The 18,378-nt window shown below is 39.2% G+C and overlaps 1 protein-coding gene across 2 annotated transcripts in view; it reads left to right on the top strand.

Moving 5' to 3' along the window:
- The window catches only part of CPOX (coproporphyrinogen oxidase), a 78,083-nt gene that overhangs the window by 43,468 nt on the left and 16,237 nt on the right, over positions 1–18,378 (top strand). The window contains exons 1-2 of one of the 2 annotated variants that reach the window (XM_045902714.3): positions 4,128–4,282; positions 5,949–6,018. The gene's annotated coding sequence lies outside the window, so the exon portion shown is untranslated. Of the gene's footprint in view, positions 1–4,127; positions 4,283–5,948; positions 6,019–18,378 lie in introns of those variants that run through there. The other variant, XM_064580595.1, reaches the window with a different exon arrangement.

Below are 18,378 nucleotides of genomic sequence, written 5' to 3'. Positions count from 1 at the left end.
TTTTCTATAATTAAGATCTACCTACTATTGGAAGCCTACAGTTGTTGAGTTTTATTTTTAAAATCCAGTCTGAGGGGCAGCTCGTTGGCTTAGTTGGTAGAGCATGTGACTCTTGACCTCAGGGTCATGAGTTCAGGTTCCACGTTCATTGTGGAGCTTACTTAAAATTAAAAAAAAAACCTGGTCTGAAAATTATTTTTTTCTTTGGGGAATTTATATTTAATGTGAGTACCAATATATTTGAGTTTAAATATACTATATTAGTGTCCAGTTTTTATATGTCATACCCGTTTCTTTTCTCTCTTTCCTGCCTTCTTTTGGATTGATTTCATTATTATTATTGTTCCATTTAATGTTCTTTTAGTTAAGCTACACCCAGATTTCTAACCTATAGAAACTGGGATATAATAAATGGTGTTGTTTTAAGCCATTAAATTTGTGGTAAATTGTTATGTGGTAATTGAAACTGATGCATGCTCCTTCATACTTGAAGGGTATTTTGTTGGATGAAGAATTTTAGATTGGCAATATTTATTTTTCAGAACTCTGTAAATCATTCCAGTGTGTTTTGGATGCCATTATTTATTTACTAAGTCAGCTTCCAGTTGAATTATTGCTCTTTTGAAGATAATCTCAATAATTCTTGTTCTTTTTTAAGATTTTCTCTTTCATTTTCATCAGTTTACCTTGATATACCTAGATTTTTTTTTTTGTTGTTAATTCTTTTGAATTCTAAAGTGGATTTACACTTATCTGAGGAGGGTCTAGAACTACTAGCAATGCAAGTTCACTTTGATATAGTATCAAGGATTAAGCTATTTTATGACTAAGCTAAATCTTAATCTCTATACTCTTACAGCTTAGTCCTTGGGATATTTACTAGGGCCCCCCCAACCCCCACCCCCATTCCTTGATTAAGCCTTATTATCCAGTTTTTGTCCTCCATCCAGATGAGGGTATTAAAAAACTCTGCTCAACTTTTTATTCATCTCTTCCATAGTTGGTATATACCCTTAGGACAAAAGTGACCAAATTGGTAGGCTCATCTGTATTATTCCACCCTTATTCTTTTCCTTTCTTTCCTCACTCTTGACCCTAATGATCTTCACTGACTTGTTAGCTCTCCAATACCTACAAGTAGATTTTTTTGGAAAAAAGTTTGTCGAGATTTTCTGGGGGCTACTGGTCAAAATTATTCTGTCTGCCATTGCCAGAAGTTGAAAATTCATTGTGGATTTTAAGATACATATCCTACTGCAGCTGTCTTTCAACTTACTGTGGTCCCTATTGTAGGCTACTAGTTTTTAAATCAGTTCCTAGCAAGTGTGTTAGATCCTTAGATGTTTTAATGAACATTTAATCAATGTTAATCTAATTTTAAAGAAGAATTCATTGGTCACATACAGTATGTGTCACCTAGGTGAGGTCTTATTGGAAATAAGAGAAGTCTAAAACTAATTTCATGCTATTAGGTATGTAAGAAACAGGAAAAAAAGAGTTCAATACAATGAGGTATTACATCACCCCATTAGGATATGTATAATAAAAAAGTGTCCACAAAGATGTGAAGAAATTGAAATGCTTATACACTGTTGGTGGGCTTTGCAAAACAGGCTGGCAGTTCCTCAAAAGTTTAAATATAGGGTTACCACATAGGCCAGCAATTCTACTCCTAGACATATATCTAAGAGAAATAAAAATTTATGTCCATAAAAAAACTTATACATGAATGTTCAAAGTAGCATTATTTATAATGGCCCAACAGTGGAAACAACACAAGTAGTCATCAATGATGGATGAATAGATAAAACGTGGTATAGCTACATGAGGGAATATTATTCACCAATAAAAAACAATGAAGTACTAGACATACTACAACATGGGTGATCTGGAAAATATGCTGAGTGAAAAAAGCCAGTCACAAAGGACCACATATTTTATGATTCCATTTATATGAAATGGTCAGAATAGGAAAATCTTTTTTTTCTTTTAAAGATTTTTTATTTATTTGACAGGGAGAGACACAGTGAGAGAGGGAACACAAGCAGGGGGAGTGGGAGAGGGAGAAGCAGGTTTCCCACTGAGCAGGGAGCCCGATGCGGGGCTCGATCCCAGGACCCTGAGATCATGAACTGAGCCGAAGGCAGACGCTTAACAACTGAGCCACCCAGGTGCCCCCAGAATAGGAAAATCTTTAGAAACAGAAATCAGATTAGTTGTTGTCTAGGTCTGAGGGGGTTGAGGAGTATGAGGAGTTACTGTAATGGGTACAGAGTTTCTTTTTAGGATAATGAAAACATTCTAAAATTGATTATTACAATGATTGCACAACTCTGTGAATATACTAAAAACTTACCTTTAAATAAGTGAATTGTGTAGTATGTGAATTAGATCTCAATACGTTGGTTATATATAAAAAACACAAGTTATAATCTGTGCTATTGACTTCCACTGCAAAAAGAGTTCAAAACGTGTGAGAGTTGTGGTGTTGGTGTTAAAAGAAAAAAAAAGCGGGGCACCCGGGTGGCTCAGTCAGTTGAGCATCTGACTCTTGGTTTCAGCCCAGGTCATGACCTCAGGGTCCTGGGATGGAGCTCGATGCTCAGTGGGGAGTCTGCTTGAGGATTCTCTTTCTCCCTCTCTTTCTGCCCCTCCCTGCTTTCTCTCTCTAGAATAAATAAATCTTTAAACAAGAAAGAAAGAAAAAAGTAAAATCCACACTGCATTCAATAATCTCTCTTCTGTTGGTGAAAATGAGTTGTTTTTCATATTTTTATCTATCCATTTTATACTTTTGGAGGGAAGGTGATTTGGATGATTTCATATTTTAACATTGAATCATTTGTTTATAAGATTTTAAGTATCATTTGAAAATGCCCATGAATAGACTCCCAAGAGGAAATTAGATTTCAAAGAGAGATATTTGCTGTAAATTTTTCTTATGAAATGTTAGCCAAATGACTCCTTGATGCTATTCTGACCAGAAGTCTGCTGATGAACACTGATAGAGCTATTGATTGCTTCTGTGGTAGAATTTAAAAATATGTAATGAGACTAGACACTGAGTAAAAGAGTATTTGAATAAATGCTCATTTCCTGGGTATTCTGATTTTCTCATACTGTAAAACATTTGGTTATGACTTTAGGGTTAGATTTTGCTTTTAGTAAGCTTTAGGGAAAATCAATTCATTTCAAAAAATTGTATGTAGTTAATGGCTAATTCACGTCTTTTGTCTTTTCATATATGATGTGAAAATTAAGGGACTAAAAAAGAATGTCCACTAATAAAAGCTGAAAGTGCATTCAGTATACCTGTACCTAGATCATCAAGGCTTACATATAAAAACATTTATGTTTATTTATTTATTTGTTTATTTGCAAACTACTGTTCTGGGAGCCTTTGTAAGAACCATAGTAAGAATGAAGTGAGTTCATTTGCTCTTGGACCAAAATTAGCAAGTTTATGTCATCGTTTGCCGAGTGACAATGGGAAGAATAAGAATTGATGAGCTTTTAGAGAGTGTTTTAGGAAACTCCATGTTAATTCATGTGAATAATATTGTCATAAATATGACGATCATATACTCTGAACCTCAAATTTGAACACATTATCTGATAATTTAGAGTGTATTTATGAGATCCTTTTGGAAAATCCAGGCTTGTAGTCACAGTAAACATGAATATTATGACACCCTAAAGCAGGATCATGCTGTATACCGGGTATGCTCTTACTTCGCCCACCTGTACCCATGGCTGACAATGGGAAGAATAAGAATTGATGAGCTTTTAAGGCAATTGTGACGTTCCTCCCTGCTGAGTGTGATATGGCCACACCACCAGTTAGTTGGAGTTGGCCTTAATCAACAAGAAACTTCTTTACCCTCTGGTTTAGAGGTAGTTTTTGTGACCTCTTGATCAATTGGCACCATGTAGAAATGATTACGCCAATTGGCCAGTGGGGCAAAAAGTTTATTTGAAATATGATAAGTATGTGTAAAGATTGCTCAAACCTACCCTTTGCTACTCATTTTTTTTTAATTCACACGGAAGCAAGCTAATCACATGGAAGACACTTAAACTGAATCTTCAGTGAACTTAAAGGTCTCGTGGTTCTCATCTCTTCTTCCATTTGGCCATGGTTCTCATCCTCAAAGAGCTTGTTGTCTAGTAAGAGGGAGAAAATTATAAACAAGTAACTATGATGCAAGGTATAATGTGAAAAAATTCTGTGAGAATGATTAGGGTGTTCACAAAAAGGAGCATTTCTCCTCAAGATGAACAGGTACATCCATCTTGCAGTTCGTTTTCTATTTTTCTCATCTTTTTGTTTCTCTGTTCCCCCTTTGTTCCCTTCTCTTGAATTAATAAAAAATGTTTAGTATTCTATCTTAATTTCTCTACTCTATTGTTGCCTGTACCTCTTTGTTTTTTTAACTGGTATTCTAGTGATTACATTATTCATCCTTAAATCATCTCAATCTACTTGGAGTTAATATTGTGGTGCTTCATGTAAAATTAAGAACATTACAACAGCAGAATCCCATGTACTTATTCCCTCATCCTTTGTGCTATCATTGTCATATGTTTTATACATACATATGTTAAAAACCCATAGTTCAATGTTATTTTTGCTTTAAGCAGTTAGTTTCTTTTTTATATTATGAAATAAAAATAGTCTTTGATAGTCTAATAGTGATTAATTCTTCCAGCTTTTACTTACCTGAAAATGTTTTTATTTTACTCTCATTTTTGAGGAAGATTTTCATTGGATATAGACTTCTGGGTTGATAGATTTTTTTCTTTTGGAACTTTAGTATGTAATTTTATTGTCTTATGGTCTCCATTAGAAGTCAGTCATTTTTCATATATTTTTCTTTTTGTATGAAATATGCCCTTTGTCTTTGGAGATTTTCTCTTTATTTGGTGCTCATTAGTTTGACTATAATATTCCAAGGTGTGGTTTGCTTTGTATTTATCCTACTTAATATTTGTTAACCTCTTATATTTGTGAACTGACGTTTTTGACCAAATTTGGGAAATTTGGGCCATTATTTCCTCAAATATTTTTTCTGCCCATTTCTTCCCTTCTCCCTCCCCGCTTCTCTCCCTCTGACTACAAAGATATATAACTTCTTGATATTGTCTCACAAACTGAGTCTCACTGAAGTTCTGTTCAACCTTATTTCAGTCATTTTTTTCCTCCATTGTTTAGTTTCTATTGAATTTAAATTATCAATAGCTAATTTCTATTGATTTGTCTTCAAGTTAATAATTTTTTTTTAAATCTTCAATCAGTTGTTAAGCCCATTCATTGCATTTTTTCATTTCAGATATTGCACTTTCCAGTTCTAGCATTTCCACTTGAATAACATGGGTTAATTTCAGCTGGTCTGGATTGACCAAATGCTGATCTGCAGAGACACTTACCCTTGGTCAATGCTATTGAATTTACTATCTACAGATAAAAGATGTTTTTTAACCATCTAGAGGTGAAACAGTCATGAGAAACAAACATCTCTGCTGTGAATGTCCAAGGGAAAGAATTCTAAAAATTTTGTAACTAGAGGCAAACTACTGTACTGGATATTGGGGTCTGATTCATTCTCCATTTTGATTCTTAACAAATCAGTTAACTTCCACATTAATGAAAGTTTATCATAGTTATTCCAGAATAAAAAGAAAGGCAGAGGAGATGAGAAGAAATAAAAAATGAGAGAACCCAGAATTAGAGTGGATTCTAAAAGAAAAGATGGAAAGATACTAAAGAAAAAATTTAACCTCTTTCAAATTTTTATTAATTTGGTCTATCAGAGATCCATGCCAAAGAAGAAACTAAAACATTTTCAAATAATTACTATCAGGCACTGTGCTAAATAGCTAACATATCTTATTTCCTTTTATTCGTATAAAAACACTGAGAAATCTTTCTTATTATCTGTACTTTACAGGTGAAGAACAGAGGTTCAGTGAGGTAAATTAAGAATAGAAGTTGCTAAGCCCAATAATGAACTGAATCAGGTGGGTACACATTCCCTGGACCAGGTAAATTTTGAGTTTGATTTTGAACATAGAAAAGAAGGTAAGAAAGATTGTGTGGAGTGCTCCAGTTGGGTGGGAGCTACCAAATGCGGGGCATCCCATTGGGTGGGGGCTGGGGGCCGGCGGCCGGGGCGGCGGAAGAATTCATCAAGGCCAAACAAAAATGATAGAAGCTTATTGAATATACCACTGCAAGGAAGTGGCGGGCAGGACAGCAAAGGGGAGACTGTCTGCCACAAGGCAGTGGGGAGAGGTCACAGTTATAGTGCAGAGTGAAGGAGTATGGGGATGTATGGAATTTCCCCCTTTTTTGTAATCTTAAGAACCGTGCCTGGTTGTAGTTAGTCGGTGAGGGTCTATGACTATTTTGAGGTGGGTCGCTTAGTGAGCCCTGTTTGTATTCCACTCAGTAGTCACTGTGGGCCCATTTGCCTTGCTCTGGTTTCCATTGCTCAAGCCTGTTGCCTAAAAGTAGCCTCTACAGGTTGGAACTGGGTAATGTTTCTCCCGTGAATTATCAGGAAATTGCCATATTGTTTTCTGTCTAAACTACTGACCTTCACAGTGTCCGGCGGGAAATGCGCCTCTGTGTTTAACTGGTAATGACCTTTAATGGATGTATGATAATGCCAAGGATGATGATGATGACCAATGTTTGGGAGGGCTGAAGGTCTCCACTTCAATGCAGGCCTATCATTCAAAGCTTGCTTTGATTCTCTCTAGACAGAGAAGCAGCTTTGCTACATTAAACAAATTCCAGGCAGGAGACATCAAAGTTCCAAAGTTTGTATCCCTCCTTCTTGGAAATCCTTCTCTGGATCTAAGTTAATCCTTCCTCTCACCCCTCACACATTCCAATTTGTCTTTCTTTTTTTTTTTTTTTTAAGATTTTATTTATTTATTTTGAGAGACAGAATGAGATAGAGAGAGAGAGCATGAGAGGGGGGAGGGTCAGAGGGCGAAGCAGGCTCCCTGCTGAGCAGGGAGCCCGATGCGGGACTCGATCCCGGGACTCCAGGATCATGACCTGAGCCGAAGGCAGTGGCTTAACCAACTGAGCCACCCAGACGCCCCTAATTTGTCCTTCTTCTTGACTCACTGATCTAACTCCAAAGAAACCATTAACCCAACTTCATTCTCTACCATGAATTTGTATAGTACCCTCAGTTTTCTTTCGGTGCATCCCCCCATTGCCTTTGCACTCCACTCAGATAATTAGTACCTTTCTGGGACTCATTTTTGTCCTCTGTAAAATGGAAGAATTGGTTTAATCATTACCTCTGCTTCTCTAGGTCCTAGGGGTTCAAAGAATTAAGTCACATGATAGGATGTGGGAGGCATTGCCAAGCAGAAACCTCTTTCAATAGAAGCAGCTCTGCTTTCTGTCCACATATTAATTGAACTTTTTCATAGGATTTCATTTCAAGGGATCTGATACTAAAACAAATTTGAAAACCATTGGATTAGGTTCTACCTCAAGCAGTCTAGGGTAATACCTTATGATTCTTCAATCTTAACAACTCTAACAGAGGGAAGAGCTGTTTTATCTATTTACATTTTGCATGTTTTCAGAGACTTAGAATCAGATATGTTTCTGAGAGACTTAGAGACTAGAAAAAAAGCTTGGCTGAGTGCACAAGCAGGAACTGATATTGCAGAGCCATCCCCAGGGATAAATTCCTTTCTCATGAAATCATCCAGCCACTCCTCAGGTATTAAAGAAAAGACTCCGGTAGCTATTTTACCTGGCACTGTTGACCCTGTTAATTTGACAGTAGCTGAACAGTGTTGGTGAATTCCAGGCAGAGTCAAAGGGGGAGACTGTGACCTCAGCTCTCCCATCCTCCCTCCCCTCTCCTGCTCCCCTGGCAGCCCCTCCCATTCTGGCTGGGTGGTGATAGAGCAGAAGTTTATTTCTCTACTGTCAGTCACTTCAGAGTTGCCATGGTTCCTGGAAATCTACCCCACCACCTACAGGATCACCAAGTCAGATGCAGAACTATCTCCCTTCTCAGCTTCTGGTGCCATGGAGAGCAGTCCAGTTTTTCCTTGGTGACTGCTTAGCTCACATGAATCCTATTTGCAGGATCTGCTGGCTTAAAACCTAGGGAGCATGCCCACTGGGTACTGTATACACTGTATGGTGTATGTAAATCATAGGGTGGAGTGGAGAGAGACTGTTTTATTACAAACTTGACTCTATTTAGAGCTCCTAAGAAGAAAGGATTTATAAGGTTCAAATTGTTATTATTAGAGTCACTAATGTGAATAATCCTAATGCTTTCTGGAGACTCTTCCTTAGGATGAAAAGGAGCCGCGTTACAACCTTACAACTAACTGCCTGAGCTCCTCTACCCATCTGCTTCCAGCCTCACCCCTCACATTCCATCCCCCACTCTGCTTGCAGAGCAGATCTATCTCAAATGTAAATCTAATCCTGCCACCTTCAGCCTCAGTGCCTTCAAAGGATTTCCACTGACTTCTGAATAGAGTACAAGTTCTTTAGAGAACATGCAAAGACCAGCCTTATTTTGCTCCATTCATCTTGCACCTTTGGTTCTTGCCATTCCATTACTGCTCAGCAGAGGGTCAGGACCTGAAGTCTTTGCCTGGCTGCAGAGTATCAAGAGAATATGTATTTTTCTTTTAAGAGTGGTCATGTGTTCCTCAAATCTTCCCACAACAAAATCAATGAATGTCTTTATTAAAAATAATGCTTGTAGGGTGCCTGGGTGGCTCAGTTGGTTAAGCCACTGCCTTCGGCTCAGGTCATGATCCTGGAGTCCCGGGATGGAGTCCCGCATTGGGCTCCCTGCTTGGCAGGGAGTCTGCGTCTCCCTCTCCCGCTCCCCCCTCTTGTGCTCTTTCTCTCTCTCACTCTCTCTCTCAAATAAATAAATAAAATCTTTAAAAAAAAATAAATAAAAATAAAAATAAAAATAAAAATAATGCTTGTAGGGGCGCCTGGATGGCTCAGTCATTAAGTGTCTGCCTTCAGCTTAGGTCATGATCCCAGGGTCCTGGGATTGAGCCCCGCATCGGGCTCCCTGCTCGGCGGGGAACCTGCTTCTCCCTCTCACACTCCCCCTGCTTGTGTTCCCTCTCTCACTGTCTCTTTCTCTGTCAAATAAATAAAATCTTAAAAAAAAAAATAATGCTTGTAAAAGTTAAAAATAGAGCTACCTTAAGACCCAGCAATTGCACTACTAGGTATTTACCCCAAAGATACAGACGTAGTGAAAAAAGGGGCACATGCACCCCAATGTTCATAGCAGCGATGTCTACAATAGCCAAACTGTGGAAGGAGCCAAAATGTCCTTCAACAGATGAGAAAGGGTGGGTACCCACCATTTGCATCGGCATGGATGGAACTGGAGGGGATTATGTTAAGTGTAATAAGTCAAGCAGAGAAAGACAATTATCATATGGTTTCACTCACATGTGGAACATAAGGAATAGCAAGGAGGACCATAAGGGAAGGGAGAGAAAACTGAAGGGGAAGAAATCAGAGAGGGAGACGAACCATGAGACACTATGGACTCTGGGAAACAAACTGAGGGTTTCAGAGGGGAGAGGGGTAGGGGGATGGGGTAACCAGGTGATGGGTATCAAGGAGGGCACGTGTTGTGATGAGCACTGGGTGTTATACAAAACTATTAAATTGCTGAACACTACATCAAAAACTAATGATGTACTATATGTTGGCTAACTGAACATAATAAAAAAAAAGTAAAAAAAAAAACCCACTAATGCTTGTAATAATAGAGTGAATATTTATTGCCAGGCACTAGGTTGTATGTTCTAATTTAACTCATTTAATCATTCATTATAACAACCCTAAAAGGTAAGTGCTATTCCTTCCTTCCTTTCTCTTTCTTTCTTTCTTCCATTTTTTTTTATTATTTTTTTATTTTAGGTAAGTGCTATTTCTAACTTCATCTGATGGATGAGAAACAGCACAGAGGTTAAATAATTGTTCACTTTCACAAGCTGCAAAGGTAGGGTTCAAATCCTGACAGTCAGGCTCCACAAGCCATCCTCTTTACCATGCTCCCATATAGTCTCTCATTAAAAAAGATTCATGGGCCCCTCCACAGCCCAAAGGTATACATTTTAAACAAGATCCCAAGGTGATTCTTCTATGCACTGGTTTGAAAACCATTACTGTAGATTTGTTCAAACAGAAAATAGTGGATGAGTGCCCTCTGGTGTATATACCTGAGCATTACACATTTGTTGGTGTTGAATCAGATCTTTTATCATTTTGTACAAAATAGCCAAATTTCAAGATGTACAAATTTTAAGGGCTGTATTAGGATAAATTATTTCCATGTCAATGTCTTAACTTATGAATACTACCTTAAATTGATTTTTGTCACAAAAGGATTCTATAAGTATTGCCAGATAACTGTCTCTCTCATCAGACCTCAACAGATCCTGAGAATTCAATTTAAATATTGGAAGGCTCCAATCCAACAAGTCTGTTAGGAATGAAGGCTCATATCCTTAGTGCACAGTAGGTGGAAATTGGGAAACACCACATTCACTCTGTTCAAGGGGCAGATTTTACTCATCCTATTTGTGGCTTCACTGCATCATTAATTGTCCTCAGTAGGTCCCACTCAGTTTATTATGTCAGAAGAGGATTAAACTCAGGCCCTTCTACTCTTCTCTTGTCCTCTTTAAAATAAGTTGGAAGGGAGGAGAATCCATTCACTATTTAGTATGATGTGTAAAAATCCCCTGTTTACTATGTTAGGCTATTGCTTATTCCCCAACAGGAAGCCATCCATGTATTTTTTAGGTTAGAGTTAAGTTTCTGCAACAAAAAGACCCAAAATGTAATGGCTGACACAAGATTGACTTTTATTCTCTCTGAGATAACTATCCAGAGATAGTAGTCCATATAGCGAAGCTCTGACGCGCACACTCAACACACCATTCCACTTCTGGGTTCAAAATGTTGGCTCCACATCCTGCTCTTGCATCTGTATCCCAGCCAGGGGGGAAGAAGCCAGGGAAGAGCACATCGACTCCTTTAAAGGACAAGACCCGAAGTGGCAGACAACAGCTTTACCCACAACCCACTGACCAGAATTTGGTCATAAGCTCTAAGAGAGGATGAGAATATGGTCCTTAGTGAGGCAGCTACCTGGCCCACAAAACCTGTAGTACCATTATTAAAGGAAGAAAGGGAACATGGAATCTTAGCAGTTGTCTCTACCACAAACCACTGCCTCTATTTGGATGTTTCTTATGTCATTCTCTAGGCAGCCAGTTACTTACAGAAAATAGTCAAGAAAATAAGTCTCAGGTATTCCAAGAATTCCAGTTAATAAAATGATAGAATTTTTACAGAGATGCTGTGAGCTGAGAACCTTGTTTGCTTTGCCTTATGGTTCTTCATGTTAGAAACTTCTAAATTATAGATCTAGACAACTGGTTTCAAAGTAAATACAGGCAGTCCTTGCACTGCATGATTTCAGGATGCACAAATTACAGTTAGTTACCATGGCTTCGTTAAATATCACCAGTTCCCCCAACAACACAGTTCAATTTTCAGTTACCACATTATATAACTGTGGGTAATTGCACAAAGTACAAACCTCGGGCTAGCTCTTCAGCCCACAAGTAACAACATAAATAACAGGTGCACGTAAGTTTCACTGACCAATCACACTATTTCTCTCTAAGTCTGTTGGTGATTCGTCACTGCCTGCATGTTATTCAGTTTATGCACAGAAGCGAAGTGTGGAGCTATGATACTTCCTTGTCTCAGTGATCAGCCCACATGACATTTTACAAAAATGGATAAGGGAAAGGGTAATTGGCCAACAAAGATGAAAGTGTAGTAAAGAAACAAAACATGGTAACACGGGAAATGAAATTCTAATTGAATATACTTGAAATTATAGACGAAAGAGCTGACCGTGGAAATTTTGTTACTGCCTCATTTTGAGACAGATATTCAGCCACAGGAACTGTAATAGTCAGAGTTCTCCAGAGAAACAGAGCCAATAGTGTGTGTGTGTGTGTGTGTGTGTGTATAAAGAGAGATTTGTTTTAAGGAATTGGCTCACATGATTATGGAGGCTGACGTCTCCAAAATCTGCAGAGTGAGCCCACAGTCTGGAGACCCAGGGGAAAGCTGATGCCGTAGTTCAAGGTTTGACCAAATATGTGGGCACCACGACCCAACCAAGTTGAGACAGAAAATTAAGCATCACAGGAACTTGGTGAAGGCAAACTTATTAATATAAAAGTGGTTATGACAAGCCAGAAGTGATGCTGATAAAACAACAACAACTTCACATTAAAGGAGCTCTTGGCAGGGCTGGGAGCCTGGCTGACTCCGTCAGAGGACTCTTGATCTCGAAGTCAGGAGTTCAAGCCCCACATTGGGTGTAGAAATCACTTAAATAAAAAAAACTTAAAGCAACTCTTGGGATATTCTACTACATTGAAAGCACAAAGAATAAAATGTTGGAAGCTAATTTAAACTTGATGTTCATGTCATGTCAGAAGTCACAGAATAAGAAGGGAAGGCCAGCACTTTTCAAACTATTCTTGATAAGTACAGAGAAATAAGACACTTTAATTCTGAATGCTTCTAAGCCTTTAAATTGTAGTGCATTAAATATTAGTTATGCTATTTTTTCATTTACAACCTACAGTAACTGAGTTTTTAATGTCTTGACAAAGAGTTTTAAAGACCACAGAACAATCATCATTTTTTTTCATATTGATTATTAAGATTGACTTGTTTGGCTTCTGCTTGCACAGTGATTTTTTTTAGGTGGAAGGAGGGGCAGAAGGAGAGAGAGAGAATCTTAAGCAGGCTCCACACCCAGTGCAGAGCCCAAGATGGGGCTCTATCTCACAACCCTGAGATCATGACCTGAGCCAAAATCAAGAGTGGGACATTAGACTGACTGAGCCACCCAGGTGCCCCTTGCACTGTGATTTTTATGGTCCCAAAGTACCATGCAAAGTGGGACTGCCTGTATAGTATTTCATTGGAAGAGATTATCTGGTGGTTCAAATGGAATCTCTGTTTCTGGAAGAATAAGAGGAGGGTGGTAACTTCTTTGTGTACCCTGACATTCCTAGTAAGGTATAGATGTTTAGAAAATACTGGTTTCATTGTTTTAGTGGAAAGCAATTCTGGGTTAGATGAAGAACAGGGGAGTAATGTTAAGAGGGCATAAGAAACAAGACCCACACTTGGTCTATGCCTAAACCTAAGCTTCAGTTTCCTGATCCATCACATAAGGGCAGTAGCAGTGTTTCCATCTACCTTATGGGGTGCTTTTGAACATAGCACATGAAAGTGATAAATCAATGTCTATAGAGAAAAATGAATGATCCAGGACTTAGTTCGACCAAGAGTAGTTACCCTACAAAGTTCTCATAACCCTTCAATTATAGTTGAGGCTAGAACATTAAGGCTGCCTGGGTGTTGGTTAGGGTGAGAGTGAGAGGGCAGATATTTGGAGCAAGAAGTTCAGGTCCCTTGAAGGTACATATTTTAGGACCCAGCGTGTTTAATCCTTTGGCCCAGTCCTCCTTCCCATTCCCCTGTGCTATCTGAATGGAGGCCGAATGGTTCAATTTAGGAAAAGGAGTGGAGAAAACAAACCTTGGTCCTGGCCATGGGGTCTGCTAGTGGTTCATATTCTTGCATTTTTAGTTTCTCTCTGTTGCCTCATTCCTTTCGGCCAAAACAAACATAAAACATGCTCTAATTTTCCACCTCAAACAAAAGATCAATCTTGTAACTGCCTACCCTGAATTACTATTGTTCTATGTATCCTTTCAATTTAGGAGCCACCTCCTCTGGTTTCTGAAGCTCTGTCTCAAAGGAAGTCAGTGGGCGCCTGGGTGGCTCAGTTGGTCAAAGGAAGTCAGTGACTTTATAATTTCCAGTATCTGGTACTCAGCACTTGTGTTCTCTGAGCAGAGAGGGCAGCTTTCTGCCCACTGACCACACTCTCTTCCTTGATGACTTCTTCCCTTCGTGCTTCTGAGACATGGCACCAAAGGCCCTACGACTTCTTCTTTCCCTCATCCCTAAATGTGTCTGTTTCCCGTGTTCTGACTTGGGGCACTTTATCCTTTTGTTCTAAAAGTTCTCCCATGAACTTTTCATCATTCCAGAGCTGTGGGTATCTCACAAATCTTTACCCTTCCAGCCCTCCCTCCTCCGGACCCACATTTCCATTTGTAACCCACCAGCATCTCACCATGTCTTGCAGTAAAAAGACTATTTCAAATGTGCCTTTTTCTCCCTCTGCTTTCTTTCTTTTTTTTTTAGATTTTATTTATTTATTTATTTATTTATTTATTTATTTATTTATTTATTATCTTCAGATTTTATTTATTTATCAGAGAGATAGAGAAAGCACAAGCAGGGGGCAGTGGCAAGCAGAGAGAGAAGCAGGCAGAGGGAGAGGGAGACAGAGGGAGAAGCAGGCTCCCCACTGAGCAAGGAGCCTGATGCGGGACTCTATCCCAGGACCCTGGGATCGTGACCTAAGCTGTAGGCAGACATTTAACTCACTGAGACACCCAGGCATCCATCTCCCTCTGCTTTCATTTAACCTCATCACTTCTAGAAAGAGGTCCTGGTCCCAGCTGAACAGTTAGACATAGAAGAAAATGTTGCTGTAGATAGATGCAGAGAACTAAGGGAACTGATTCTTGACTCCTAAATTTAAAAAGATGTTGATATGGGCTTAAGTTAAAAAGTCTTAGATGTGTATTTTCCAAGAGAGCATTCTAGTTCACCAGATGAGATGAACTCACCATGACATGAGTGAAAGCATCTTTGCATATCTTGAGCAAATACCACCATTTGCAAGTGCCATGAAATCACATGGATGCAGATACACATGAGCAACGTTAAATGTTTTTCTTATTGCTGTCTGATGTCTTATTGCCCCATTCCCATTGTTCCTTGATTGCCGAAACAGAAGGGATATCTGCATAGACCCCAACAGTTTGTCCCAACATCTTCCCAAACAACTCTTCCTTTCAGTTGGCCCATGGCATTCTTTTTTTTTTTTTTTAAAGATTTATTTATTTATTTGACAGAGAGAGACACAGTGATAGAGGGAGCACAAGCAGGGGGAGTGGGAAAGGAGAAGCAGGCTTCCCGTGGAGCAGGGAGCCCTATGTGGAGCTCGATCCCAACACCCTGGGATCATGACCTGAGCTGAAGGCAGACGCTTAATGATTGAGCCACCCAGGTACCTGGGCCCATGGCATTCTTAAGCCTCTGAGAATTTTTGTTGAGAGCACTATATAGTGTAGGGGTGAGGTAATCAAGAAGCTTCTGTACCTAGGCAAATGGAACAGCTGGAGACTTTGGCTGACCTGGTGGAAAGAACTTTTTTTTTAAGGATTTATTATTTGAGAGAAGGAGGGGAGAGGGAGAGGGAGAGAGAGATTCCCCAAGCAGACTGCTGGCTGAGCATGGAACCTGATGTGGGGCTGAATCCCAGGACCCTGAGATCATGACCTGAGCCAAAATCAAGAGTTGGCAGCCTGACCAACTAGGCCACCCAGCTCCGGTAGAAATAACTTTTAATAATTGTCAAGATTAAACCTATTACCTCCTATACACCTAAACTTGCTACTTCTTTCTGAATTCCATATTTTTGTTCATCTTAGATTCACAAACTCAGTGCCCCAGAATTATCTTCAAAAGTTTCTTTCTATAGTGAGCATCAGTGGTATTGTCTGCTTATCATATTTCCTTTTTTTCTAGAAATGATATCCCACACTTACCATTCCCCCCAGTTATAGTGGGAGGTCATCATGTTCTAACATGATTCCATCCTTTACCCCTGGCCATTGTTGGTTGGTTCCAGGGTGGACATCCAAATCAAGATGGAATAATTAGGATGTTAGAAAGACTTAAGCTGACAAACAGCACCTTAATTTATTTTTTTTCTCATATAACAAGAACTCCAGCCCAGGGCTATGACATCTGCTCAAGGATGTATCAGGACCCAGGCTACTTCTATCTTACTCCTCTGCAAACTTTTTCATGTGACCTTTATAATCTTCATCACAAATGGTTGCTGCAACTCCAGATATATGCATATCACTGTAGAGAAAAAATATGGAGGGCCTAAAGGCAAAAGGCTAAAGACTAAGGGGCAGGCACCATGACTCCTCCCTTTCATAAAACTTTTCTGGAATATTTGGGTGCTATCCATACCTCTCTGAAAAACTAATTTTAAAATTATTTCAGTTAAAGAAAAAGCAAGACAGCAACACCAAATTGCATCGGATGTTTAACCTACATTTAACTTTAAGAACCAATTGTTTTAATGAAGTATGTAAATACTTGCCTCTAAAGAGATAAACATTTAAAAAAATAAATTGTAAAAAAAAATAGCGTAAAAATATCAAAAAGTCCATTTCTTTGTTAATTTCACTACCACCACCCCACCAACATCCCCATTAGCATTTTTAATAAATTGGCAGAAGTGCACCAAGGTGAACACATCTGTTTGGCAATACTTTGTTAATAACTAGCCTGAGTCTAATTATTTATCTGGGAGTAGCAGAACTGAGTCACTTTGATCATGCGTTTCTTAAGTTCAGATCTCAAAATTCGGGAATTGGTGAAACTAGTACAATTTAGTAAAGCCAGTGGGACTCATGAGTCTGTGTGTGTGTGTGTGTGTGTGTGTTGTTAAAAGGGTGTAAGGCTGTCAAGGGGGTGAAGTCAGAGTCCCTTCTGACTCTCTCTAGAAAAGGGCAGGCCTAAAGTCAGTTATGTTCAAGGCTTTAGGGAATAGAGGAGAGGAAAAATTCATAAGGATTCTGAGAAGCGTGTGGAGTTTCAAAAATTCATGAGCTTGTGTAAAGCTATTCAGAATCTTTTTGCTCGGTAGCGTCATATAGAACATAAAGCAATACAGGCAACCGGGCTCAAAAAAGGATGAGAACACTTACCCCTTATGTTTTATAAGTTATTATAAACTTATTATTTGTTCCCACTAGTTTTCTGATGCTTGAAATTGTTTGAATAGGGGATTTTTTTTTAAATTCCACCCCGAAAAATAAGGCTTAAATATCCCTTGGAGACAATTTGTATCCCAGGAAGATGATTTAAACTCATACTAACCAGGCTGTGTGAAAATGAATAAAGGAAACCCAATTCAAAATAGGGTCGGGAGCAATAAAGGGATGGTGCTCACTCAGTATTGCTCACAGCTTACTTTACATAACCCTGTGGGAAGAAGGAAGATTTTCTCCTCACCCAGCAAAAACCCAGCCAATTAGAAGCCACCACAACGCAGAACTCTCCTTCTCCTCCTATGAACTTTCCTCCAAAACCACCTCTGGCAGCTCCCTCCTTTCCTCTATAAAAGCAAGTCCCTCTCCTCTGTTCTCTGTTCCTCTCTGTTGTTCTTGCCTCTTTGTGCTGTAGTCTGCATGTCCTGAGTTGCAATTCCTCTGCTATTCCCAGATAAACTCATCTTTGTTGATTAAATAACTGGTTATTTTATTTTTAAGGTTGATAGCCGTAAAGGTCTTTCTTAAGCATAGTATAATTAGGTAGGGTAGGGAGGGCTCTGGATATCAGCAAAAAGGAGAGCAGCCCTTTGCACAGAGAAGCCAAGGACAGGGAGGGATGGAAACATGCAAACTAGTACACAATTGGCTCAAGACCAGCCTATCTGACTGGGCATATGTTCAAAATGGCCTGTGCCTGCTTACCTTTTCCTAGCTTTATGATTCTCAGAATCAGAGCAATAATGAAGGGGGGTTCTTATAGAAAGATGGGCTAGAGAGGTTTTTTTCCATCAATAAGTTTCAATTACACAGGTCCAGCCAAACCCTATCACAGGCATCTAGGAGAAGCAAACAGCCCTTCCTGAAGTAATGGTTCTTATCTTCCCTTTTCTCCTGCAACTCAGCCTGGCAGCATGTTACACTATGGCTAAAAGCCACTGGTCTTCTCCCCCCACCCCCCACCCCACCCCAGGTAGTTTATTCACTTCTCAATCCAAGCCTTTACCTTTCATTGAATCTGCTAGCGAGTCAAGCATGCTACCCAGCTAACCTTGAGTCCCAGTATGAGAGTTGCCAGATACAGTCGCGAATGGATAAGATACCCTGGCTTGAACAGCTGGTCTGACCCACAGCCATGGACGTTCCATCACTGCATCTAGCCACCAAGAAAAAACTTGTAGAGACCACCACCAGTGGCTTAAATTATTATCTACCATTAGAAATTAAAATCATTCCATGACAGTCATTCTAACACTTTTATGTCTAGACAACATAGAACTGTGGTATGCTTACAGGAACAAAAACAAC

Source organism: Mirounga angustirostris, unplaced genomic scaffold (assembly GCF_029215605.1).
Source record: "Mirounga angustirostris isolate CCGP_5_RB_7025 unplaced genomic scaffold, mMirAng1.0.hap1 SCAF_1, whole genome shotgun sequence".
Taxonomy (NCBI): domain Eukaryota; kingdom Metazoa; phylum Chordata; class Mammalia; order Carnivora; family Phocidae; genus Mirounga; species Mirounga angustirostris.
This window is presented reverse-complemented; position numbering and strand designations above follow the sequence as displayed.